The sequence below is a fragment of the Eubalaena glacialis genome, chromosome 12, assembly GCF_028564815.1.
Source record: "Eubalaena glacialis isolate mEubGla1 chromosome 12, mEubGla1.1.hap2.+ XY, whole genome shotgun sequence".
Classification (NCBI taxonomy): domain Eukaryota; kingdom Metazoa; phylum Chordata; class Mammalia; order Artiodactyla; family Balaenidae; genus Eubalaena; species Eubalaena glacialis.
The window spans coordinates 21257621-21284648 of NC_083727.1; the positions used below are offsets into that span (position 1 = coordinate 21257621).

The 27028-nt window shown below is 37.5% G+C and overlaps 1 protein-coding gene across 4 annotated transcripts in view; it reads left to right on the top strand.

The window, feature by feature from the left end:
• Positions 1 to 27028, top strand: part of PLAGL1 (PLAG1 like zinc finger 1) — a 94893-nt gene that overhangs the window by 17762 nt on the left and 50103 nt on the right. For 2 of the 4 annotated variants that reach the window (XM_061207316.1, XM_061207313.1), the window contains exons 1-2: positions 10858 to 11411; positions 15689 to 15758. The gene's annotated coding sequence lies outside the window, so the exon portion shown is untranslated. Of the gene's footprint in view, positions 1 to 10857; positions 11412 to 15688; positions 15759 to 27028 lie in introns of those variants that run through there. The other 2 variants (XM_061207314.1, XM_061207315.1) reach the window with 2 other exon arrangements.

Consider the following 27028-nt stretch of genomic DNA (forward strand, 5'->3'; position numbering starts at 1 on the left):
AGAGAGCGGGTATCTTTCAATTTTCAGTTGAAAATTGACCTGACCTTTTGAAACCCTCCTGGAATGCTACCAGTATACAGTTAAATCTCCTTACCTTTCTAATTGCTTTCACAAAGGAAAAGAACTGCATGATCCCGACATCGAGATCCTTTTATTTCTTTGTGGAATTTTATTGCTCCCACTGCCTAAAACTCAACTGTTATGATGGCATGCCAGAGTGAAATAAATCTGTCAGTAACTTTAAAATGACAGTAGGACAGAAATCTACTGGATCATGTCTCAGAGGTACTGCTCATAGAAATGAACTCCATGTTTACCATGTATTATAAACTTTGTACACTTGTAGGTAGGTGAGAAAACAATTTGGCAGTTTAGAATTTCTCTCTATCCTTCCTCTGTGTAGTTACTCCATCATTAAAAAGCAGATCCCATTTCTATAAAACTCGGGGTTTTTTTCCCTGCAAAAATGTCCCCTGAAGGGCAGAACAGGAAAACTACAAGTTATTAGACTCACAAAGAGTAAGGGTACAGTACCTTGAAGGTTATCTACAGATGGAATAATTTTAGATATTAATTAAACCTTAGAACAGTAACACAAAAAGTACAAAAATAATTGCTAAAATTTCCTAACAAAATTGAACTTGTGGAGGCTCTTACACCATCCCATGGTGTTATCAAATAAATGTGGGACGTGGAGACCCTTTTCAACTTCAATTTTAGTGCAATGCATTATAAACTCAAACCTCATAGTCAGAAAGTCCTATTACCCATTTAGTTTCTGTTTCTGGCTTCTGCCATTATGCCCATGTTGTCTTATCTTAATGATTTTGTGGGAGTAGCATAGCACAGGCTCTGGAATCAGAAAGAGAGAGTTTAGAACTTCATTACTTATTAGCTGAGAGATTTTTGGCAAGTTCCTTAACCTCCCTAAACTTTGTTTCCTCATGTGTACCATGTGGATAATAATAGCACCTACTTGGATTGCTGTGTCAAAGAAACTAATATAACTTAAAGGGTGCTTGGTGCAGTGCCTGGCATAAATTTGTTGCTGCTGCTGCTACTACTACTGGTTTAGATGAGGTCACCTAGGTGTTGTATTTTGAGTGAGAATATCAGAGGACCAAAGACATTTCAGGAGCCTGTGAAAGAGACTGTTGTTGAAATTCCCTGGCAAAATCATCCTTGTAGAAACTCTTACTCTTCCCAAGAGGCTCAGAAATAATGGTCAGAGAAGTAAGAGAAAAACCCAGAGAGAAGGGTACCATTGACACTGAGAGAGGGTTATTCCAAGCAGGAAGGAGTGGGGAATAGCACCAGAGGCTGCAGAGAGATCCCAGACAAAAGACTTTCCATTGGCTTACCGAGTACAGAAGGGCATCCATGGAGTAGTGATGGAGACAGGATAGCTGACAGCTGGGGGTTCAAGACTGAGGCATGAAGGATGCTGAAAAAGTAGAAAGCCCAAGTGGAGGTTACTCTCAAGAAGCTTGGAGGGGAAGCAGGATTATAAAATGTAGCTAGAGGTGATCTGGGATTTGGGTTTTAATTTTTTTGTTTTTAATTTGGGAGAAACTTTAATATGTTTGTTTATAGAGGAGAAAGAGCCAATGGAGAGTTAAAGATGGGAGTTTGAGGAGATACAGGGGTGCTGACTGATGGAATAAGTTTTTTGAAGAGTTGGGAGGGCATGAGAATTTACAGGACACACGGAGGAAGGAGCTCTGGACAAAAGAAGGGGCAGGATGGGTGATATAGACAAGCTCATAAGTAGTGGGAAGGCGAGGAAGGTGAGAGTTTGTTCTCAATAATCTCAGCTTTCCAGGAAATAGGAAGGTGGTGAGGGTGTTGGAGATAGTTTGAAGAGAGGGATGAAAGTTTAGAAAAGCTACCCATCGAATGGGATTGAGCTGACCTGGCGATATCAGGCAATATCCGTCTTCGTGAATGTCTTCATTTGTGGGAGTTTTCCCAGTATTTCTCAACAGAATATGGGAGCATCATAATCAGATGGTTAAATCTGACCTTGTGTTTTTAATAATTTTTTGTGGTTTTGAAGCTTTTCAAGATAAAAAAATTGAAAGAATGAATTCCCCTGTACCCTTGGCATGGATTAACCAATTGTTAACATTTTGCCACGTTTGCCTTATAACACTTTCATATATAATAATTATGTTGTTGAACTGTTTGAGAGTAAGTCAGACTTTATGATTATTTAATCTTAAATACTCCAGCATTTATCTCCTAGGAACAATGACATTCTTCATAACCACATAACAATGATAATACTCAAGAAATTTAACATGGTCACAATACAATTATTAAATGGATAGTCCATATTCAAGTTTCTCCAAATGCCTTTATAGCTTGAAAAAAAATCCAGGATTTTTAGAATCAAGCATTGCATTCAGTGTAGTGTTTTTCATCTCATTTAATCTAGAAGAGTTTTTAAGCCTTACTTTGTCTTTCATAACACTGATGTTTTTGAAACATACAGTCTAGTCATTTTTTTTGAAGATCCCATCAATTTTGGCTTGTCTGTTTCCTCATTGTAAAACTTGGGTTTTGTGTTTTTAGCAGGACTACTACATACCTTATGTTGTATTCTTATCAGTGATTGCAGCGAGGCACACTCAATTTGTTCCATTATTGGTGATACTAAATTTGATAACTTGGCTGAGGTGGTATCTGGTAGGTTTCTTTACTGTAAAGTCACTGTTTTCACCTTTTAAATTAAGAAGTAATTTGCGGGGAGATAGATGCTTGGGAACTATGTAGACTATGTAAATATCCTATTCTTCAATTTTTACCCTCTAGGGTAAAGGTGTAGGAGTTTATGTGTTAAAGCAGAAGCTTAAGAGTCACTGGGGACATTTTGGGAGGAGGAGGAAAATATATCTTCTGATAATCACGTGTAATTATTGGTGAAGTTCATGGACTAAGAGTTCAAGCTATCAGCCTGCTAACTCCGAAAAGGAAAGGAAAATTTTAAATAAGATGAACAGTAAAGAATATGATGAAGCAGTTATGTAATTAGTGCAAGGCAGTTCATTGTTGTTTTAATTTTTAAGTGTGTTTTAAAATGTTTTAATGAAAAGTGTATGATAGATTGAAAGCAAAATAATATATGGTGCCCCCGTTAAGTCTTTAGATGTTCAGTAATTCTCCTGTTTTAATCCTCTTCCCTTATGGATCTCGGAGTCTGCATCTTTCTCAGTTCAGTTTATCCAGATAAGAACTCTCTGGTTTCCTCTGGGGGTCGGGGTGGCATGTTTACCTGACTACAGGAGGGACCCGGTCACCCTCCTGGTTTGACATATATATGCAAAATAAAAACTTTCAACCAATGCTTCTCTGACAGCCTCATACCTCGACTTCTTGCTCTCTGGCACTGCTGAGTGTCCAGCCCCTGGAGGGGGGGGCTCTTCTCCATTCCTAAGTCAGTTACTGCTCTTGCATTTGCTTTTCGTCTTTCAAAAATTCATTGAACTCTCTCCAAGACAGCTCATGTCTCTCCTCTGATGTCCTTGTTTTGGCGGAGGTCTGGAAGAGAGATAAGATAAATAGATACAGTCAGCCTCCCATATCCTTTTACTTTAAAATGAGTGGCTAGTACTCCTAAGTTATGAAAAGCCTCTACCCCCTTCCCTATTTCTTGTATCATCTTGCTTATTGCAGTTGAATTTTATGATGAAATTTTAATTATAGTAGAGAGAAAACTAGAATAACTATCAATATTTGGCATTTGTGTACTGCTTTTATTTCTTTGCTCCAAAGGCCAGCCTTTGGTCAATCATTGTCAGCTTAGTTTTTTTCATGCCACATGAAACAGGAATGAAAATTGATGCCATTGATTCTATTTTAAATCACTTCTGACTGGTCCTGGTTGCTTATTAATAAAAGGTGAAAGTTTGGGGTTGTTTTTTTCACTTTTAATGTGGTATTTTCATTTCAAGCTAGACACTGAATTTTCCTACTTAAAACTTTAAAATTCATATCCACACTTCGTATAATTTGAATCACATCAGTACATTTTAATATAGAAACAGAAAACACATAGCTGCTTAAATCAGTGGGCCAGCCTTACTAACTTCTTTTAGAGCCACAAGTGGCTGTGTTCTTCCATCTCATGTACCATCCTGGTCTTTGATATATGGCTAAGCAACATGATTATTTTGTTACACTTTCCAACATGCATGTAACAGAAAATCTTTGCCACACAGTGTAAAAAATGTTGACATATATCAAACATCACCTGGTGAGCTTACTGCGTTCACCAAATATCAGTCGGTTGAAGAAAGAAATGGACGTTAGTCAGTGTTGCTTTGGGAAATATAAAAAGATGTTCTCATGGAGGGCTGTTTGGGGAAGTGATGCCTGGCTGAAGAAGTCATTGCAAACAGTGACAAGAGCAGGGAACGGGGAAGAAATCCCGTGAGCCGAGAATTACAGTCTCTCAAAAAGGAGAAGTGACTTGAAGGTTGAGAGGCTAGCCTATGGCCAGTGAGAGGTAGTTTGGCCAGAAGCCATGGGCCTTAGAAGAACTGTATGTTTATATGTATTTGACAGTGTTATGTTTCGGTTAGAGAAAATTAAATCTAGAGGCACCTATTGAATATTTATTGAGTTGAATTTACTAGAAGATAAAGTTGTTATGGTTTAAATCTGTTAAACATAATGCATACTGTGTAATGAAAGAACACTGGATTAGGAGTCAGAGGATTTGAGTTTCATCTCTGCCGCCTAAATCCTCCAGGTGAGAAAATGAGTTGATAAAGTACAAGGCAGTACTAATGAAAAAGTCAACAAAAGCAGAAGGTGATTTCTAATTCAAACTGCTGTGGATGAAGAGAAAAACAGTCTCCAGTAATTTCTTTCTCCCCATTCCATGCAAGGAAGAATAGAAAATTTTTAATAAACTTCATTGAGGTTTAATGTCCATAAATAACAAGATGTACCTATTTTAAGTGTATCATTCAGGGAGGTATGACATATATATATCTCCATGTAATCATCTCACTGATCAAGATATAGAACATTTCTGTTACCCTGCAAGGTTCCCTCATGCTCCCCCTCCATCCACCCTGGGAAACCATTGATCTGCTTTTTGTCACTCTGTAGATTAGATTTTCCCCCCAAAATTTCATATATGGAATCACATAGTACATATGTCTTCTTTTATGTGTAGCTTTTTTTACTCAGCATAATGTTTTTTAGATTTACCTATGAGATGATCATCAGTTTGCTCATTTCATTACTGCCCTTGGGGTTGTTTTCAGTTTGGGGCTAATAGGAATATTTGTGTACAAGTCTTTTTTTTTCTTAAATTTATTTATTTTATTTATTTATTTTTGGCTGCGTTGGGTCTTCGTTGCTGCATGCGGGCTTTCTCTAGTTGCGGCGAGCGGGGGCTACTCTTCATTGCAGTGCGCGGGCTTCTCATTGCGGTGGCTTCTCTTGGTGTGGAGCACGGGCTCTAGGCGTGCGGGTTTCAGTAGTTGTGGCACGTGGGCTCAGTAGTTGTGGCTCGCGGGCTCTAGAGCGTGGGCTCCGTAGTTGTGGCGCAAGGGCTTCGTTGCTCTGTGGCATGTGGGATCTTCCCGGACCAGGGCTTGAACCCGTGTCCCCTGCATTGGCAGGTGGGTTCTCAACCACTGCTCCACCAGGGGAGTCCATGTATAAGTCTTTGTGTAGACGTGTTATTAATTCTCTTGGATGAATACCTAGGAGTAGAATTGCAGGGTCATGCAGTAAGTGTATGTTTAACGTTATATGAAGCTTTCAATCAGTCTTCCAGAGTGGTTGTACTGTGCTATGTTCCCACCAACAGTGTCTGAGAGTTCTTGTTTTCTCCCTTGTTGGCAACACTTGGAATTGTCAGTCTTTTAAGCTTTAGTCATTCCACTTGGTATGTACGGTATTTCACTATAATTTTAATTTGTGTTAGTCATTGAGGAAATGAGAGTCATTTATGTGCTTATCGGCCATAGATATGTCTTCTTTGGTGAAGTGTCTTTTCCAGTGTTTATCCATTTTCATTGCGTTGTTTATCATTGAGTTGTATGAGTTCTTCAAATACTCTAACAAGTTCTATGTTAATACTTTTTTTTTAAAGCTTTTTTTTGATGTGGACCATTTTTAAAGTCTGTATTGAATTTGTTACAGTATGCTTCTGTTTTATGTTTTGGTTTTTTGGCCACGAGGCATGTGAGGTCTTAGCTCCCCGACCAGGGATCAAACCCACACCCCCTGCATTGGAAGGTGAAGTCTCAACCACTGGACCGCCAGGGAAGTCCCACAAGTCCTATGTTAGAGATATCCGTTGTGAATATTTTTCTCCCAGTATGTGGCTTGACTTTTCAATTCCTTAATGCTTTCTTTTGAAGAACAGAAGGTTTTATTTTTGGTAAAATCCAATTACCAATTTATTCTTTTGTGGTCATTGCTTTTTGCATCCTAACCAAACAATCTTTGCCTGTTCCTATGTTTTCTTCTGGAATGGTGCTGTCAAACAGAAATTATGTGAGCTACACATGTAACTTTTTCTAGTAGCCACATTAGAAAACTAAAAAACAATTGGAGTTAATTTAAATCATATATTCTATTGAAACCAGTACGTCCAAAATACTGTCATTTCAACATGTAATCAGTATAAAAATTATTAATGAAATATTTTACATTCTTTTTTATCCTAAGTCTTTGAAAGCTGGAGTATAGTTTATCCTTACAGCACATTTCAGTTTGGACCAGTCACATTTCAAGTGCTCAATAATATGGCTAGTGGCTACCATATTGGACAGGGCAGTAATAGAAGCTCCTGCTTTTTTTTTTTAGGTCTGTGATCTAATTTTTGTGTATGACGTTAAGTGTAAGTTTTTTTTTTTCTCCACACAGATAACCAGTTCCCATACCATTTATCTTTTTCCAATGGAATTATGTTGTATCTTTGTCCAAAATCAATAGATCATATGTGTGGGTCTATTTCTGGACTCAATATATGTTTCCATTTATCCTTAAGCCAGTATGATCCAGACTTGATTATTGTAGCTTTGTAGTAGGCCTTAAAATCAGTTAGTGTAAGTCTTCCAACTTTGTTTCTCTTTTTCATTTTCACTCTTCTACGTTCTTTTCATCTCCATGTAAAGTTTAAAGTCAGCTTGTCAATTTCCACAACAAAGCTGACTGTGAATTTGCCTATTATAAGAGGGTTGAAAGATGGATCCCCAAGAGATATATCCATATCCTAACCCCTGAAACTGTGAATGTTACCTTATTTGTAAAAAGGGGGTCTTTGCAGATGTAATTAAGTTAAAGGTCTTGAGATGAAGAGAGATCATCCTGAGTTATTCAGGTGCATCCTAAATGCAATGACAAGTATCCTTATAAGATAGACGCACACGGGAGAAAACACAGGACACTCACAGAGGAGAAGGCGATGTGAAAATAGAAGGCGGCAATGTGAAAATAGAGGCAGAGATTGGAGTGATGTGGCCAGAAGCCAAGGAAGCCAAGGAAGCCAAAGAATGCCAACAGCCACCGAAAGCTGGAAGAGGCGAGGAAGGATTCACCTCTAGAGCCACTAGAGGGAGTGAAGCCTCGCTGACACCTTGATTTCGGACTTCTGGCCTCCAGGACTGTGAGAGAATACGTTTCTCGTTTTAGCCACAAATTTATGGTAGTTTATTGTAGCAGCCATAGGAAACAAATACATCCAGTATCAGGTTGAGGAAGTTCCATTCTTTTCCTAGTTTTTTTTTTTTTTTCAAGAATGGGTGTTGGATTTTGTCAAATGCCTTTTCTGCATCAACTGAAAAATCTTTTTTCCTGCTATTTTGTTAACATGGTCATAATCTATATAGACTCTCTGCTTTCACGGTATTAATTTTAGTATGATCATAGCTGTTACTCCAGTGACACCTGTTTGTGAAAGTGTTGGGTCCTAACACATTGTTTCAAATGGTAAACATGTCAGCATGGATCTTCTTGCTTTATATTTGCTAAAGACATTTTAGGAAGTCATTGAAGAGTCGGGAGAACAAAACTGTATCTCAGAATACTTAGAAGAGAAAAACCATGATCGTAAAATTTATCCTGAATGGTTCTCTATAACAGGGACCACACTGGTAACCCACTGGTCCAATTTGGCCTTGAGAGATACTTCAGTTGGCTTCCATAGTGCTTCCAAAATTAAGGAATTTTATATTGAAACACTATATACCATGCTTTTCCTGAAAATTATATACGCTTGGCAACGCTGGCCTGAACTGTATAGAATCTGCCCCTTACACAAAGAATGATCTTTTCACTTTACCATAATCCCGCTCTTTTTTGTTTTAAACTCCATAGAGATTTGAGTTTACAACCTTTGCTCTAGAACCTTTGTTGGGGCACATTGTAATGCCAAGGCATGTGTCACTGAGGGAAGGCCTGGAGAAAAGGAGGGTGTCACAGTTGCCAGGTCAAAATATTCATGTTCCAAGAGAACTTTGTGGAAATAACCTAAAGGTAAAAAAGGATTTTCATATAATTCATTACCAACAGGAGAGACAGTCTGATTGATGACTTGTGGATAAAGATGGGACAAAGAAGCATTAAAAAAAATCAAAAGCAAAATCCTAAACCACACAAAGAAAACAGCAAAAAACAAACAACAAAATCCTCACCTACCGCAAATGAAGAAAGAAGTACAACCTTATGATGTAAAATGTGAGAAGTGATGGCAAAGCAAAGATGCCAAAGAGTCTGCAGATGTGTGGTGTCTATATCCGTCCACCCCCCTGCAAGACATACTGAGGAAAAAGATGATCAGACCAAATCCTGAGAATTTTCACAGATGTCCTCCAACTGGGAAAGAAGTCAGTGACATCCTTGTGAAACATCAGGGAACCTTTACATAGCACTGTTGGATCTTGCCCAAAGCAGGACATTTTGCCACCTTCTGGGGTACTGTGCTCAACTGGGCAAATGAACTGAAGCGTATAGGCATGGAATATTCCCTTGGCTGGCTTGAAGGTGGACTGGTGAGGACTTAAAGGAACCTCAGAAGTGATGGCTGATTTTCCCCAGCAAGCTCTGTATTCAGCTTCAATCAGAGTTCTACAATCCCCCATCTTCCTAAAACCCTCAGGTCACAGAAAAGGTAGATAGAAACAACACTCAGCCCTAAAACTGAAGCTCTGGATAGGGAAGACAAACACATCTCAGGTGAAGAGGAAAGTGCACTGGGAATTCACTCTCAGTATGTTAGTGCAAAAACAAGGTCTGTTGTTAACGTTTAAGGATAAGCAAGATAAAAGAGATGACATAGCTGTTGTGTAAACATGTTGTAACATGGGAGATGGGGGTGAGAAGCAAGGAAAATAGCATGCAGAAGACAGATGAAGAACCAAGTCTGGAAGAAAACACAACAAAGGAACAGAAATTTATATTCCTTTTATGTGTTTGACTCAACAGAAAAAATAGTATGATTTCACAAAGTAGTTCAAGGACAATATGAGAATGTGATGAAAAAGGAAATTGCACAGCTGAGAAAATCGATTTTCAAAAGAACATAATTTTAATCCAATAAGCTAGAAAACCCAATGAACAGAATTTTTTAGAGAATCACAGTGAATGCAAATCAAAAGAAGATGGATACGGAAAATAAAGATCAAGTATAAGAACAACTGGTGACTGTGAAGTAGAAAAGCCAACCAATGAAAGATAAATTTATTCAGATATATAATATGAATGGGATACTATACTAAGAAGAATGGAATCTGTAAGTTGAAAGATCATACTGTATACTCGGGGGAAAAAAACTGATACAGAATAATTGACACTGAGACATAGCCCAGTTAAGGATATACAGGGTACTTTAATGATAAAGAATTCTTCAGGCATCCAAGCAGAAAAATCAAATCACCTCCCAGGGAAAATCACATAGGATTCAGTTCTCTCCACAGAAATCTATGATGTCAAAAATCAGTGAAGCAGTTACCTTCTTTTTCTGTTAGGTGTTGAAGGAAGGTGTGAATCCAAAATATTTGCCTCGCTCCGTTTTTTTTTTTTTTTTTTTAAATGTGTAGAGATAAAAAGCAGATAAAACATTATAAGCGCTCCTTAAGAAAACAACTTGAAAACGAGCAGTCCATCAAGCAATGAATAAAAATAATTCAGGAACGGATACGTTATGATGAACACTGAATTCATTTAAGTATAGAATTAAGACTGACCATCTGGGAGAATAAGGTGGTGGAGCACTTGTAAATGTACTAAGCGCTGGTAAGCCAAAAGTAATACAAGCGATGGAAATCCGGAGATAGCGGTGAAGATGCATAGACGTGTGAGATGTTCTTACGTCATATTTCAGAGCTATGGGACTGTCTGAAACCTGGAGTGAGCTCCATATTACATGAAGGCCTAGAAACATTTAAGTCTTTTTACTTAGTGTTTACAGGCCTCTTTTAGGCACGTGTATCTTGCAGGGAAGAAAGCAACCGCTGGAGATTTGCTTGTTTCTTTTTCTTAAATCCAAAGAACATTTTAAAATTACTTAAAGCATACACAGAATGATTCCACAACTATAAAATAATTTCCGTCTAATCTTTCTGCGCCTTAGTCTCTGCAGCTGTAAGACCGGGAGGAGTAGTTTTTCTCACTGGGGGGTCGTGAGGATTGCGTTTATTTACCTGTGAAGCGCTTAGCACAGTGCCTGGCTCACATTTAGTGGGTACATTTAGGCTGCCATGATTTCCACGCGGCACGAATAGGAGAATAGGAGGTAAGTTTGGCCTATTGCAGTGTTCTCCTAGCATCTGTCGTGTTTCTCATTTATGATTTGGCTCTGGGCGGTTCATCCTGGTGGTGACTTAAGTGAACAGTCCCCGATACGGTACGGGGCTTCGGGCTGGTTCGGGTCTACCTGCGCCAGCTCTGCACCTGGGCGACCTTGGCTTAGCCCACACGGATGACTCAATCGGCCAGGCGTCTGGGCGCCTGTCCTCTTCCTCCGCCCAGGCCGCCGACCCCCTGGCTCCCCAGCGGGGCCTCCTCCTGCCACGTGACGCCCCCGCCAGGGGCCCCAGCGCCCTCCTCGCGGACGCGCCGTTCCGGCTCCCGGGCTCCGCCTGTGCGCGGCCTCCTCGGCGCAGCCATCCTCGCGGCTGCCGAGGGCGGCAAAGCCCACGGCATCTGCCATTTGTCATTCAGCCCGTCGGTACCGCCCCGAGCCTTGATTTAGACACGTCTGGGGCGGATTCTGGCCTCACTCTCCTGGCGGACAGACGGACGGACGGACGGGGCGGCTCTCCTCCCAGCCCGGCGGACCGCGGGCCTTGGCGCGCGGGGCGCTTCCCCGGGTCGCCGTCATGGCCGCGGAGGCGGCGCGCCCGAGCTGCCGCGCCTGAGTTCCGGGGGGCTCCGGACCCCGCAGGGTAGGTGTAGGGGGCTCGCGGCCGCGCTCGGGGGCCGTGGGGCCGCGGCCGGCCCGGGGACGGCGGGGTGGTGGCGTTGCCGCGGAGCGAGGACCGCGCTGGGCTCCGTGCCGCGCTCGGGAGGGTGTGCCGGTGCCGACGCGCCGTGTACGTGACGGGGTCCGGGGCTCCTCGGGACGAAGTGTGAAACTCTGACGAATTGTCACCGGGCAAGCCAAGTCGGCTCGAACAACAAATTCTTTCGCCTGGTCGTTTTTAATGCCACTTTTTGAAGCGCTCGCGTATAGTTGGTATGCGGTAAATAGACCTCGGTTTTTGAAACCTGGCAATCTAACCTTGCTAAAAGGCCAGGAAAAAAGTCTGTGAAAAGTAATAATGTGACTAAACATGAAATGTTTGCGTTTACATTCATTATGGAAAATGTGACTCGTTTTATGCTTTAGTATTAGGGACCCTATCAGGTATGCTCTTAAGACTGTTTTAAAATGTGGGCTCTTAAAATTTTCCTAGGATAACTGATAATGCAACTTTGGTTATTTAGTCTCAGCATCAAACTTTAAGGGCAGTGCTGGGGTTTTTTTACTTCTTAATAAACATACTCCTGTAATTTTGACTTTTTTTTCCCCCAACAAATGTGTTACTTTTATGTTTTAGGAAACCAATAAAAATTAAAAATAGAAACACTCAGCTTAGGTCCTCCTTCTTCCAGGAATCCTTCTCTAACCCCTCCCTCCCCAGGCAGGATCGGAGGCCCCTCCTGTGAGCTTTCTGGGGCCTCACTGAGGTCCTGGTCCCTTATGTCCTCCCCCCCACCGCCCCCCCTACTGTGTATTAACCCATCAGTCTCGCTCGGAGCCCAGTGGATACTTAGCACATGGTAAGTGATTAATACTGTTTAACGACCAAAGGAAAAGATAAAACGAGCTGATGTTTCACAGTTTTAGCTCTAAAGTTATAGAGTGGTAAATTAGATAAGAACATTTACTTAAAGTTAAGGATCTAGAAAAGTTGACAACATCCGACGTCTGTGCTGCACGTCCTAGCAGTTCCACTCCTGGGTATTTATCCTGTAGCATGATGTTTTTCAAAGCTTGAAGCCCATTTAGTGGGTCGTGAAATCAGTTAAGTGGGTAAGGATCAGAATTTGTAAAACACGAACCAACAGAGAATAGAAAATATCAGAATATGTCTCAGGTCATAGGGTATTTGCTTCATGAAACTTTTCTTTTTTTCCCTCGGTTTTATACACACACAGATGTGTGTCATGATGTAAAACGTCATTCCTCGGTATGAGTCATGGTCAAAAAAGTTTGAAAGCCACTGCCCTAGATAAATTTTCATACATATACAAAAGCAGACGTGTACAAGAGGGTTTACTATAGTGTTATTTGTAAAACCCCAAAGCTGGAAGCGACCTTCATGTCCATCTGAAGGAGGAAGATAAATTATACTGCAGTCATAAAATGGAACCCACCCAGTACAGTGGTGAATGAAGTAGTTTTGTGTCTTAACACAAATGCGTCTCAATAATGTTGAGCCAAAAAAAAAAAAAAAAAAAGCAAGTTGCTGAAGAAGACTATCATCTATGTGAAATTCAGAACCTGGTGAAATAAAGCTGTTGTTAGGGGTGCATACGTAAGCATTAAAAATAGTAAAGAAAAATTGTAAAGAAATTAATACCATAAAAGTCAAGTTAGTGATCATCTCCTGGGGATGAAGAGGGGGAATATGAATGTGAAGGGACACACTGCAAGGTTTTGGGATGCTGAAAATGCTTTTATCTCCTGACCTGGGCAGTGGTGACATGGGTGTTTGCTTTATAACTCTCTGTTGAATGCTACATGTAATGTCTGTATATTAAATTTCCCCCAAAGTATATTAAAATATGGGTGTCACAAAATGAAGAAACCTGCAGCTGTCCAGCTTTTCTTTAAAAAAAGAAAAGTCATGATCAGGAAGAGGTACCTAGGGAATTTAAATAATATCAATAATGTTTTATTTCGTAAACTCTGTTGTGGATACATCAATGTTCATTAAATTATTTTTTTTAATCTTTAATAATTTTTTTAATATCTAGAAGAAAATAAAAATCATTCACAGATAATACTGTGAACATTTTACTGTGCTTGCTTTCTGAAAAGCGACTTTTACGTATTTTTTGCAAAATTGAAATTGTTTCATATAGAATATAAGCTAAAATCAAATTGTTTATAAAAAAATTAAATACTGAAAAGTATATGAAAACATAACAGACCTTCATTGACCTTCATCAGGGAGTTTAAAATGCTAACATGCTGTTATATTTACTTCAACAATTTCAGTTCCTCAGTCACTCTAGGCCACATTTCAAGTGCTCAGTAGCTGCATGTGACTAGTGGCTCTTATATTTTATTATGCTGTATTATTTTATATTATGCTATATTATATAACAGTATTTGCATCATTGCAGAAATTTCTATTGGAAAACATTGTTCAAGATACAAACCCTTTGTTGGTTATATAAACTGCAGGCAATTTTTTCTTTGTGCTTTTGTGTCTTAAGATGTTCTTTATTATTAAGGAAATATATTTTGAAAACTTTTTCTAAAAGTTTTAAAGTTTGCATTTTTTACATTTAGTTCTTTAATTTACCTGACATGTATATGTGTATATGTATATATAGATGAACATATTTTATTTATGCAATGGGATCAAGATTAATGTGTTTGCTTTTTCCCATGTGGTAATTGTCCCAGTACCAGAGATTTGCAGTGCCACCTCTGTCATATACATATTCCCAGAAATGCTTGGGCTCATTTCTGGATTCTCTACTCTGGTCATTGATTTGTCTCTTTCTGAAAATACTACCAATTTTTATTTTCTTTTGTTTTATATGTAGTATATTTTTCAGTTCTAAGAATTAAAAAATTTTTTCATTATAATTTTTTTTCTTTTCCTCTGAGATTTTTAGAAGTATTTTCTAGTTCCAAATGTGGAAAGTTTTATGAGTTATCCTTTTGTTATTGATTTTTTAACTTGCAGTGTAGTCAGCAAATGAGGGTTCTATGCTACCGATTCTTTGAAATTTAAGAATTGCTTTACGGCCTCATGGTTAGCTTTTAAACTGCTCCTTGAATTGAGAAGAATATATATTCACAGACTTTTGGGGCAAGGTAGGTATATGTCTTAGATCAAGCATAAATATTGTGAGGTTCAAATCTTTTTTAACCTTACCAATTTTTGGGTTTCTTTGATCTGTCAATTACTGAGATTGGTGTAATAAAAATATCACAGTAAAATAATGAATTTTCTCAATTTCTTCTTGTAATTCTGTCAACTTTGCTTTATAAAAGTTGAAAGTACATACAAGTTTGGAATTGCTCTTTCTTCTCTGTGCATGGGACCTTTTGTCATTCTATAGTGACGCCTCCTCACCCAAATGCCTGTTAACCTTAAAATCCATTTTGTTTTATAATCTCCTAGTCACACCTTTCCCTTAGTTAGCATTTGCTTGGAATATTTCTTTCAAATAGGTAAAACTTCATAGTTTTTTCTAATCCACTCTGACAATTTGTCCTTTAACTGGATCTATCAGTCCAATTAAGTTTAGTGTAATTACTGATATATTTAGGATGAAAGTTAGCATTATCTTTTAGGGTTGTTTTTATCCTGTCTTACTGGTTTTTTCCTCTTCTTTGCCACCTTTTTGGATTTTTTCTTATTCCATTTTCCTTCCTCTTGACTAGTATGAAGGTTACAAATTTATTTCTTTTAGTGGTTTCTTTCAAAATTTTAATGTACCAACTTAATGTAAAGTTTATTAATTCTTCTTTTGAATAATTCAAGAAGCATGAGTTGCCTTGACACCAGTTAATCTCCCAGCTGAAATGTTGTTGTCTTCCAGAGTTTAGTTCCATTTTGATTTTTTTTCCTATAAATTTGACATCACTGTTTTTTCTTTTCATGAATTCTTTGTCATTCCTCCTTGCATCTCAGATCTTTCTTTTCTTCTTCCTCAAATATATATTTTACAAGCTTGTTTATTAAGGGACTGTTGATGGCAAATGTTATCTGAAAATGTCTTTATTTTGCATTCATTCTTGAATGATGATTTTGTTAGACATATAGTTCCAGGTTGGCAGTATCTTTCTCAGCCCTTTGGAGGTGACATTCCATTGACTTCTACTTTCAATGTTAGAATTAGTTCAAATAACTGTTATTGGTTGGTAATTTGTCTTTTTTTTTTTTTTTTTTTTTTGCCTGATTTTAAGATCTTCTCTTTCTTTTGTTTTCTACAGTTTTATGACAGAGCGTGTCTAGATGTGGACATTTCATTTATCCTGGATTTATTGTGTTCCTGTCTCTAAGGTTTGTTTTTCATCAGTTCTCGAAAGTTTTATCTTTTACGTCTTTCAGTGTTGCTTGTCCTCCATTTTTCCCATTCTTTCCTTTAAGAACTCTGATTAGACTTCTGTTAGACTTTGTCATTCTGTCGTCCATGTCTTTTAATCTCACTTTTATATATTATACATATTTTTGACCTTGTTGAATTCTAGATAATTTCTTCAGATCTGTATTCTGATCTTTGTCTAATTTTTGTTTTCTTCTTCAAATTGCACTATAATTTAAAAACAATGAAGACATAAGAATAAAGTATATGGCTTGATGAAATTTACATATGTATATGCCTGTGTGATCACCACCCAGATAAAGAAACAGAACATTTTCATCCCTGCAAAAGTTCCCTCCTGTCTCTATCCATAGAGCCATTCCTCTCCCCTAGTCAACTATTCTCCTCACTTCTATCACCATAGATTATTTTCACAGGTTCTTGAACTTCATATAAATGGAATCATATAGTTTATTCTTTCTATATTGCTTTTCTTTTGTTCATCCACATTGCATGTATAAGTTGCAAGGGATGACAAACTGGGGGCCAATTCCAGCCCATAACATATTTTCATATATGAAATTTTATTGAATATAGCCATGTCCATTCAGCAGAGTTGGGTAGTTATAACAGAGACCATATGGCCCATAAAGCCTAAACTATATATCATATGACCCTTTACAGAAAAAGTTTAGTGATGTCTCTTCTATAGTATTGCATTATAAGGATATACCACAATTTATTTATCCTTTTTCTTGTTGATAAGCATGGGAGTTGTTTTCAGGTTTTGGCCATTATAAATAAAATTGCTGTATATGTTCTTGAAACTGCCATTGGTGAATGTATATACTCATATCTCTTGGATATATACCAAGGAGCTGAATTGATGGTCTTTGGGTAAGTTGATTGCATTTCCATGAATATTAATAATGTTGAACATCCTTTTATATCTTGTTTGGCCATTCAGATTTCTCTTATGAAGTGCCTGTGTAAATCTTTTGGCCACTTTTTAAAATTAGGCTGTCTTTTTGTTAGTGATTTTTAGTTCCTTATGTATTTTGAATAGGACACCTTTATCAGATACATGTTTGCAAGTATTTTCTACCTGTCTGAATTTGCCTACTTAGTCTGTTAATAGTGCCTTTGGATGAACAGATTTGTTTTTATGAAGTCCAGTCTATCAGTGTTTTATTTTTTGGAGGTGGGGTGGGTGGAGGGTTAGTGCTTTTTTGTACCCTGCCCACAGAATTCTCTTCCACCTTCATTGTTGCCCTCCATCAAGGTCCTGAAGACATTTGCTTATTGTTTTCCATCGGAAGCCTTGTCATTTTAGTCCTCACAGTTGGGTTTTTGATTTATCTACAGTTGATTTTGTGAGGTGGGGGTCAGTATTTATTTTCCAGGTGGTCATCTAGCTACTCTACACGTTTATTGAGAAGACTTTACTTTTTCCATTGAATTGCAGTAGGACCTTTGTTAAAAATGAATGATCATATATTTGGGTCTGTTCTGGACTCTAGTCTGTTCCACTTAAACTATTTATCAATTCTTTCATCAGTACTGCACTTTCTTAATTACCGTAGTTTATACTAAGTCTTGACATATAGTACTGTAAACCCTCCAGTTTTGGTCTTCTTAAGGATTGTTTTAGCTATTTAAGTGCTGTGCATTTCCATGCACATTTTAGAATGAGCTTGTCAACATCTATTTAAAGAAAAGGTCTACCAGACTTTTGATTGGGATTGCATTGACTCTGTAGAACAATTTTAGGAGAATGGACATCTTAATAGAATCTTCCAATTTATGAACATGGTAAATCTCTTAATTGAATAAGTTCTTCAGTCATTCTTAGCACTGTTTTATGTTTTTCACTGTGGAGTACTTACACACTATTAAATTTATTTCTAGCCACTTGATTTTTTTGATACTATTGTAAATGGTATCTTTTTTTCAATTTTATTTTCCAACCATCTTGCTAGTATATAGAAATGCAATTGATTTTTGTATATTGAGCTTGTATTTAGTGACCGTGCTAAATTCACTTTTCAGTTCTGGTAGTTTGTAGATCTTTCTAAAGGTACAATCATGTCATCTGTTAAAAAAAAAAAAAAAAAGAATAAATTTGTCTTTCTTATCTCTATTCATCTTTTTTTTTCTCGCCTTATTGCACTGGCTGGAAACACTGGAACAGTATTTAACAGAAGTGTTAAAATGGACATCCTTACTTTTTCCTGATCCTAAGGGAGAATATTTCACTTTTAAGGTGTTTACTGTACATTTTTTGTAGATGCTTTTTACCAGATTGAGAAATTTTTCATCTATTTCTGGTTTACTGAAATTTGTTTTCACAAGTGTGTATCAAAATTTTAAAAAACTTTTAATTATGAAATAATTTTAGATTTACAAAAGAGTTGCAAAGATAGTATAGAGTGTTCCTATATATGCGTCACCTAGCTTCCTCTAATGTTAACATTTTACATAACCATGATGCATTTGCCAAAATTAAGAAATTAACACTGGAGCAATACTACTAACTATAGACTTTATTCATATTTCCCCACCAATGTTCTTTTTCTGTTCCAGGACATAATCCATGTACCACATTACATTTCGTTGTCACGTAATCTACTCTAATCCGTGACAGTTTTTACGTCTTTTCTTGTTTTTCGATACCTTGCCACTTTTGAAGAGTAATGGCCATGTATTTTGTACAGTGTCCCTCAATTTGGGTTTGTCTGATGTTTTCTCACAATTAGACTGAGGTTATGGACTTTGAAGGAAGAATACCACAGAGATGTTGTGTCATTGCATCATATCTGGGGGCACATGATATCCATATCAACACATTAACCTTGATTACACAGTTTAGGTAGTGTCTGCCAGACTTATCCATTGTAACAGTTTTGTTTTTCGTTTTTCACACACTGTTTATTAGAAGCAAGTACACATTCAAGGGAAGGAGAGGAAAAAATATCAAATGATTTGTGAGTATATATTAAAACTACCGTAATAGTTAATAAATATTTTGAGGGATTTATTTTGAGGTTGTGCAAATGTCCTGTTTCTCCTTAAAGTTTTGCTCACTAATTTTAGCATTCAACTGACTTTGCCTGTAGCAGTTATTATTGTGGTATTCTAGTGGTGATTTCCATTTCTTTTATTCTTTCTATGTTTATTAACTGGAATTCTGACTCGGGAACCAGACTGACTCAGTTCAGTTCCTAGTTCTGCCCCTTCCTTGCTACAGTGTAATATTGGACAATTACTTAACTTCCCTATATTTCAAATTTCTCATCTATAAAATGTAGATAACAAGTATCTACCATAGCAGGTTGCTGAGAGGATTAAAAGAACTAATATGTAGAAATGACTAAGAATTGTGCTTAGTGCCTAGGAAGTACTCATTTTTTTCTTTATTTCTTAATGTGGTAAGTTATTTTAATTTTAATTATTTTAATAATTTTACAGGTTATCTTATTATGAAATCATCTTGTACTCTTGGATAAAGCTTACATATATGACCTGGATTTAATTTACTCTTTAATTTTTTTCATGTAATATTCATGAGTCATACAGCAGGTGTTCTTTTGCCACAGCAAAGGACACAATGAATGATAGATTCCTAAAAATATATATATAAATTACACAAGAGCTTAGCAACTGAGGTGGCAACATTCCTAATTTTCTAGAGCGATTTCTATCTGACTCTTTTGGTAAAGCTAGAGATAGAGATAGCTTTTGCAAATGAATCTTTTTAAATATTAAATTGAGCACATTCAAAACTTGGCATATATTGTGAAAAATGGCCACTCAGCAGGAAGGAAAAATGATTTTTAACTTTTCTACATGTTTTACCTTGAACATTGTATTATCGTAGAGGTTTCAATATTTGGAATATTTAAAAAGATTCATTTGCCAACAGTAGGTATTGAGCACTTCCAGTGTGCTAGACAATGTGTTTTTCTAGTTTGGGATACGTTTTTTGCTCTTGGGGGAGCTTATGGGACAGTCAAAATCATTTTAAAAGTTGAAGTTAGGCCTACTTGAATCATTCAGGGAAACTCAATTTCTGTTACTTTTTAAGAAGTTGATAAAATTGAATTCTAATATCTTTGTTTTTTCCACTCCTCTCAGCATCTTGGATTAGGTCCTTATCATTCTATGCTATTTCCACCCATATTGAGGTTTTCCTTCCCTTTCTATCATGTGTAATGACCACTGGGGTCATTTCCCTGGAAAGAATCCTTCAGTGACATCCCAGGATTTGAGAAAACAGGTCCTTGACTTCTTAACCTGACAGTGGTCATTTTTCTATCTAGTCCCAAGTGGCTTTACTAGCCTTATAGTCTTACTCCTCAGAATTAGTCCAGTGGCACAAGTGGTCTTAACTACTCATTAGAACCTGAAGTCAGTGCACTGTTTTTGAGGCTATGCTTTTTCTTGCCAGGAAATGCTCTTGGCAGGCTATGCTTTTTCATGCCATTTCCTCTGTCTTAAGTGAATTTCCCAAAAATCTTCTAGGCTCTGCTCAGAGAATACTCACTCCACAATCCTACTAGCTAGATAGGAACCCTGTAATTTGTAATCTATAGCCCTTGTTAAATTCTTTCCTTCATCACCAATCTTTATATCTAAATGTCACTTCCAGTTGATCAGGTTCTTAGAGATGGGGTTCCAGTACTTGCCATGATACTTTGCATACAAAGAGCTATTGCTAAATAGCTACCACTCTTAAATACCTACTATAATCATGCTACAATTTTGCAGAGTGTTATTGTCTCTCTTTTAAATTGTGAAGAAACTCAGTATCAAAGAGATTAAGAAACTTGCCCAACACCAGTGTAGTTAGTAAGTGACAAAACTGGTCTGTCTGATTCAAAAGCTCTTGCGATTTCTTGTATGTCATCCCACCTTGGTACTAAAAATAAATAGTTAAATAAAATTATTAAACAGACGTATTTTTGGTAAAACACATTGAAATTGCTTCACTTACATTACCAATATGCTACTTGGAGTCGTCGTTTCATTGACTAAGTTAATTGCTGTGGACTAACTGATGTACTCCTATTTTCTTTGGATTTTCCTTCCAAGTTTTCATTGATACTAATGAATAAGGTTTGATCATCTAATTTTAGCTTATTTTGGGGGTAAGTGAAATAGAAACTTAAGCACAATTTGTTTTATTTTGAAGAAGAATATTTTGCATTTGCCTAATAACTTTTACTAGGTAAAAATAGTCTGCTTGTCTTTTGTGAAGTACTTTTTCTATTGAGATGTAAAATACATGGGTGTGGGGAGAGCATATAAAGTGTGCCAATCTTAAATAAACAGCTTGATGATTTTTCTAAAAACATATTGCCTGTATAATTACTGCATGAAGATAGACAATATTACATCCATCCAGAAAAAGCAAATTCTCTCATGCACCTCCTAGCCAGTACCTCCCCAGAAGTAACTCTTTTGATTTCCATCACTCTAGATTAGTTTTGTCTATTCTTGAACTTTAAGGGTAACCAAGTAGTATGTACTTCCTCGTGTCTGACTTCTTTCATTCAGCATAATTTTTTTGAAATTTATCCATGTTGATGCATGTATAGTTTATTCTTTCTTTCTCATATATATTTTTTCTGATTAGCATTCCATTCTATCAATATACCACAATTTGTTTATTCATTCTGTTAATAGATGTGTGGGTGTGTTCTGATTTTGGCTATTATAAATAAAGCTGCTATGAATAGTCATACACAGATGTTTTGGTGGACATTTGTAGTATTTCACTTGGGAACATATGTAAGACTAGAATTAAGTCACAGAACAGCCATATATTTAGTTTCAGTGGGTTCTGCCGAACAGTTTACCAACAGTGAATGAATAAATGGACACTCCTGGTAGCAGTGAGAGTTACAACTGTAGTTCCACATTTTCACCAGCACGTGATATTATTATTTTTCATATTAAGCCCTCTGGTGGATGTGAGATGCTGTCTCATGGTTTTCATTTGCATTTCCTTCATTATTAATAATGTTGAGCACCTTTTCACGTGTATCTTGGCTAATTTGATAAGGTAAAAATAGATATATTTTTTGGAGCAGTACTTGTTTAAGTCTTTCACACATTTTTATTGGGTTGTTTGTCATCTTATTGATTTGTAGCAATTCTTTGTATTCTGGAAAATGTCCTTTGTTGGATGTGTATATTGCCAATAGCTTCTCAGTCTGACTTTTCTGTTTTCTCTTTTAGTGATGTTTTTTCAGGAACAGTTCTTAATCAAATCCAGTTTATCAATTTTTAAAATAGTTACTGTGTTTTGTATCCTGCTTTAGAAATCTTTGTCTGTTCCACAGTCATGAAGGTATTCATTTTCCATTCACATTTAGGTCTGTGATCCATTCTATGATCTGTCTCACATTTTTGTTATGATGTGAGATAAGGGTCAAGGTTCACTTTTTTTCAGTATAGCTGCCCTTTTAAAATTCAGAGATTATATTACAAAGGAATAAGGGAAGAATGGATATTGGGGAGAATTGGCTGTCGTTGCCATAGCTTCTATTTGTATGCACTTTGTAAGTGCTTGATATTTGATTAACTCTCAGCTACCTCTAATGGCAGCCTCATAATCATACATATAGGCCTGTGATAGAAGACCTTCCCAGATCTACTTAACAGGAAGAGTACCAAGTAGAGACGGGGTTAGCTACTTCTTAGTGAGACAAATGTTCGGATCTTGTTAAAGTTCCTCTCAAATTACCAGTGTTTCTTCTTTATATGGCACTGTTGCCATCATAGCAGTTGGGAGGTAATGAAATTCTAGATCAAGAAAATCTAAAGAAAGATGTGGCTCCCCAGGTCTTACAATAGAGTGGACTATGGTGGGAGGGAGACCAAATGAAACATCTTTTGGTCTTGGTTAGCTCCTAAACATCTCTCATCCTTTATATTTTGGAAAAGAGACTGGAGGTCTAGATTCCAGGTAATTTTACTGTTGGTTACCACTAATGCAGTTAGTAGATGCAGATTTTTCATTTCATAGGAAATATTTAGTATTGCTAGACCTTGAAACAAAAGGTCTCTGTTTGATAATTAAGGCTTGGACCCACCCAGTGTTAAGTGTCCTTCCTTTTTTCATTCCTGGGGGAAAATACTCTGAAATATCCTAGAAGGGTAGATGTATTAGTTTGCTTGGGCTGCCATAACAAAATACCACAGGTTGGGTGGCTTAAACAACAGAAATGTACTCACAGTTCTGGAGTCCGGAAGTCCAAGATCAAGGTGCTAGCAAATTTGGTTTCTGATGAGGCTCTCTTCCTGACTTGCAGGTGGCTGCCTTCTTGCTGTGTCTTCACATGGCCTTTCCTCTATGCACTGGGCGTGTGCATGGAGAGAGAGTGGTCTCTGGTGTCTCTTTGTCTTCTACTAAGGTCACCAATGCTATTGGATTAAGGCTTCATCCTCAACCTCATTTAACCTTAATTATCTTTCTAAAGGCTCTATCTTCAAATACAGTCACATTGGGGGCTTCAACATATGAATATTGGGGGGCACAATTCAGTCCATAACAATGGGTTTTCTAGAAATGCATGCAGCAGTAAAATATTGGGACTGAATATAAGCTGCTTTAGTGTTCATGCTGTTTTCACTCTCTGACGTATATTTCATAAGAATAACTGGAGTTTTCATAATGCAATTAGTTTAGTTTAGCTCCTGCTGGAGATTTTGAGAGCTTGTGTGAAGTAGAGCTGTTGTGTTAAATCTATCTGTACTTCTGTGAAGCATGAAGTCAGTGTCATGTGTTTTAGGGATAATACCATGTCACATCAAAGAGATGTTTAAAACTGCAATCTAGAAAATTGTTTTTAAACATCTGGGGAAAGATGTTCATATTCTCAGAGGATGTGATGTAGAACATCATTCACTGTGACATTTAAAAAATCTACAGTATATAGGAAAATTGTTGATTTTTCTGATACCTTTCTGGGATTATTAAGATAATACAGATCCGTCTTTGGATGTTGTAGATTATAAATTTCGCCAGTACACTTTAGGAATTTTTGTTTTGTTTTGTTGTGACTTACCGGTTTCAGTTAATCCCAGTTTTTTTCCCCACAATGTCGGAGGAGTAGATGATGGAAAGCATTCTAGTTTTAAAGCATAAACATGTTACTCAGATTTTTAAAAATTAGAGTAGATGGTATCTCTGTGTGTGTGTAAAAGAAGGAACGTTTGATTTCCTCTATTAGGTTGGCAATTCAAAATATCTTATAATCACCTAAATTCCCTGGCCCCTCTTATGCTTGCTTCAGTTAAAATAAGAAAGAGGAAGAAGAAACTTGTTGGTCCATGAGGTTGCAAGATTTTGAAGAAGAAGATTGATCAAAGGTTGTATATGTTGAAGTCCATGTTTATTCCATGAATCTTATGTTGGAAGCTCTCAGCTGTTTAGAAGCCAGCATCCCTATTCCTGTAATTGTTTTGACAGGTAGAGAAAGTGATGTAGTCTTTTCCATATCTTGCCTGGGAAGATATGGAATTACCTGAATTACATATGTGTTGTTTTTAAATTGGAAACGTCAGACTTCACTGGCCAAATAAGATCCAAGACTACATAAAATCTTTGTGGAAGATTTAGGAACAGCTAACGTAGAGCTAATTCTAGTAAAGGCAGCGTCTGACCTCCCTTTTTGGCGCATGGACTGATGTATAATGGTTCCTCCTGAACTGTCACTTTCAGATCCCCGTTTTTAAGTGGGAAATGAAGTGAAGTAAATAGAACAGTTTTCCAAATGAAAAGGAGATCATAAATCTGTTAAAAGCAGGTGACTGTGGTAAAAACACAGGCAGTATATAGTGGCAATAGTGAGGCATCCTAGAACTAGTAAAAAATCAACATAATAGAAGGAATTTGATATGAGCAGAAATCTACTTTAAAAGGCACAATCTCTTTTTAGATCAGGAGGAAGAACAGGATTTGATAGCTATAGCTTATAAATGCTATTTACATAATTAAAGAAAGAATGTATCTACTGGATACGTTTTTTTCCACAAGAGATTTGGTGGCATTTTTAACGTGACCAAGTGAGAAAGATTTGATGACAGAAAAGACTGTTGGGTCCCCCAACATCTATATTGAGATGTAGAGTATGGTAATGTTGGTTCCTTTGATTGGCAGCATTTGATACCACTGTCCATTAAAATTTAACTAACTTACCTTGTTTGGATTACACTAAGGAGCCTTGTGTATCACTCAGGAGAGGCTAGGTTATGCTATAGAACAAATGACTCCAAAAGCTCAGTGGTTTAACACAATGAAAAGTATTAGTTTATTGTTTGCCCATGCCACATATCCAAAGTAGATTGGAAAAGGGAAACCTGGAAGACACACTGGAGTCACTGGTCCATAGCAATTTTGAAATCCCTCATGACAGGTATCATGACATGTAGGGGAATAAATATTTCTTAATTAGGGCCTGATTCTACCTTCTCGTTCATTGTTTTAAGAGGCCTGGATTCCTGTAGCTCTCTTTCTTGACCCAAAGAAAGTTATTTTGGGACTGGCTTGCTTCTTTTGGAAATCTTTACCCTTAATCTCATCTTCTTCCTCAGTCATTTTATCCATATAAATGACTTAGTGGATACATTATCTATCATTGCCCTGAGGCAATTTAATTTAAAAAAAAAAAGATTTTCCTAGGCTTATGACCTTCAAAGTCTTTAAACTGTTAGTATGGGAGTTGAGAAGTAGTTAGTTCTTTTAATACTGCAAATCTGAAATGTCTGATCCTCCATTCCTCCACTTCTTGAAAACTGGATAGTCCTTTTTTGAGCTCATCTCTTTCTTGAATACCTTGCCAAATGCAGCCAATAACCAGTGCACTCTTCCAGTGTTTTGTTTTGTTACCTCTTCTAGGGCTGCAGTTTCATTAGGTAGGTGATCTGCCTCCCAAGGCACCAGAAGCAAATGCTTTACCAAATATACCACTGTATAAAATACGCCACTATCTTTCCAGCTCTTAAGATAATTTTTCTCACTGCTTCCTGACCACAAAGCCATGGTCATGTGTTTTAGGTTTTTGCTAGAGAAGCATCCTACTTCTGGTACCAATTTCTATATAGTCAGGATGGGCTAAAGTTACCTGTGCTAATGAGCCATCCCCAAACCTCAGTGGCTTCACAGAAGAACAGTTTATTTTCTTGTTCACACTAAACATCCATTGTGGATTTGTGGGAGGCTCTACTCCATCCACACTGTCAGACTTAGGCCTGTGATGCATCACCATCTTGAGCTGTATGCTTTCTGAAATACTTGGTCTTCTCGATTTACATGGTAGGGAAAGATAATATTAAATGGTCTTGTGCCAGTAATTAACTGTTTGTTGGCAGCCCAGAGCTAGTCACATGGCCCTGCCTAACTATAAGCGGGTAGAGAAGTCCAAGCAGGAATATAAACAGAAGGACTGGTACTGTGACTCTAAACAGTTAAAAGTTTTAAGACAGTAAACTAACTATAAAAATATACTCTATCATTCCTTGACAGATTGATCTCAAATGACCTGGAAAACCAGGTTTGAATGTGGAATTCTTAGTCTTGAGATTTCTGCACCTTTAGAACATGGCAGTGTAGGGAGAGCTGGCCCATCTTCTCTTTTCTTCACATTCTTGGCCCAATTCTACACTATGAAGGGCACACATTTGGTTATGTCCACACCCCGACAAACAGCCACCCCTTGGCCACTTCTTGAGCCTAGTGTGGCACATAGAGTGGCATGATCTGTCCTAAAAAGTAACAGGTTTAGGTGAAAGGACTGTGCAGTCCCTGGTGGCAGGCTTGAAGCTCTTTGAGCAAGAATTCCATGGTTCCAGGATCCTGGAGCATAGTCTAGGAGGGGAGTCTGGGCCTGGGTGAGTATGTCCCCTTAGACACTTGGACTTTTCACTGTAGAGGGAAGGGTTTGCTGTGAACCACTCTTGCCCGTGTTTAAGGACAGTGCTGAGCAAGTGTAATATCTGTGTTGCCTAGAAAATGAGAATAAGATATGAATGAGCACGTAAATCTATACCATTCTCGTGCTTACTAATTTAGCTTCCTAGATAGAGCTAGAAAGGGAAAATGCCCTGATCACCAAAGTTGGGTTGAATGTCTTGACAATTACTATTTTTATTGTAAAGTCCTCATTATAATATATAAATCAGTTTCTTACGTGTTTGCTCGTAGCAAATTTATATCAATCCTAGGTTTTCTGACCTTATGGAG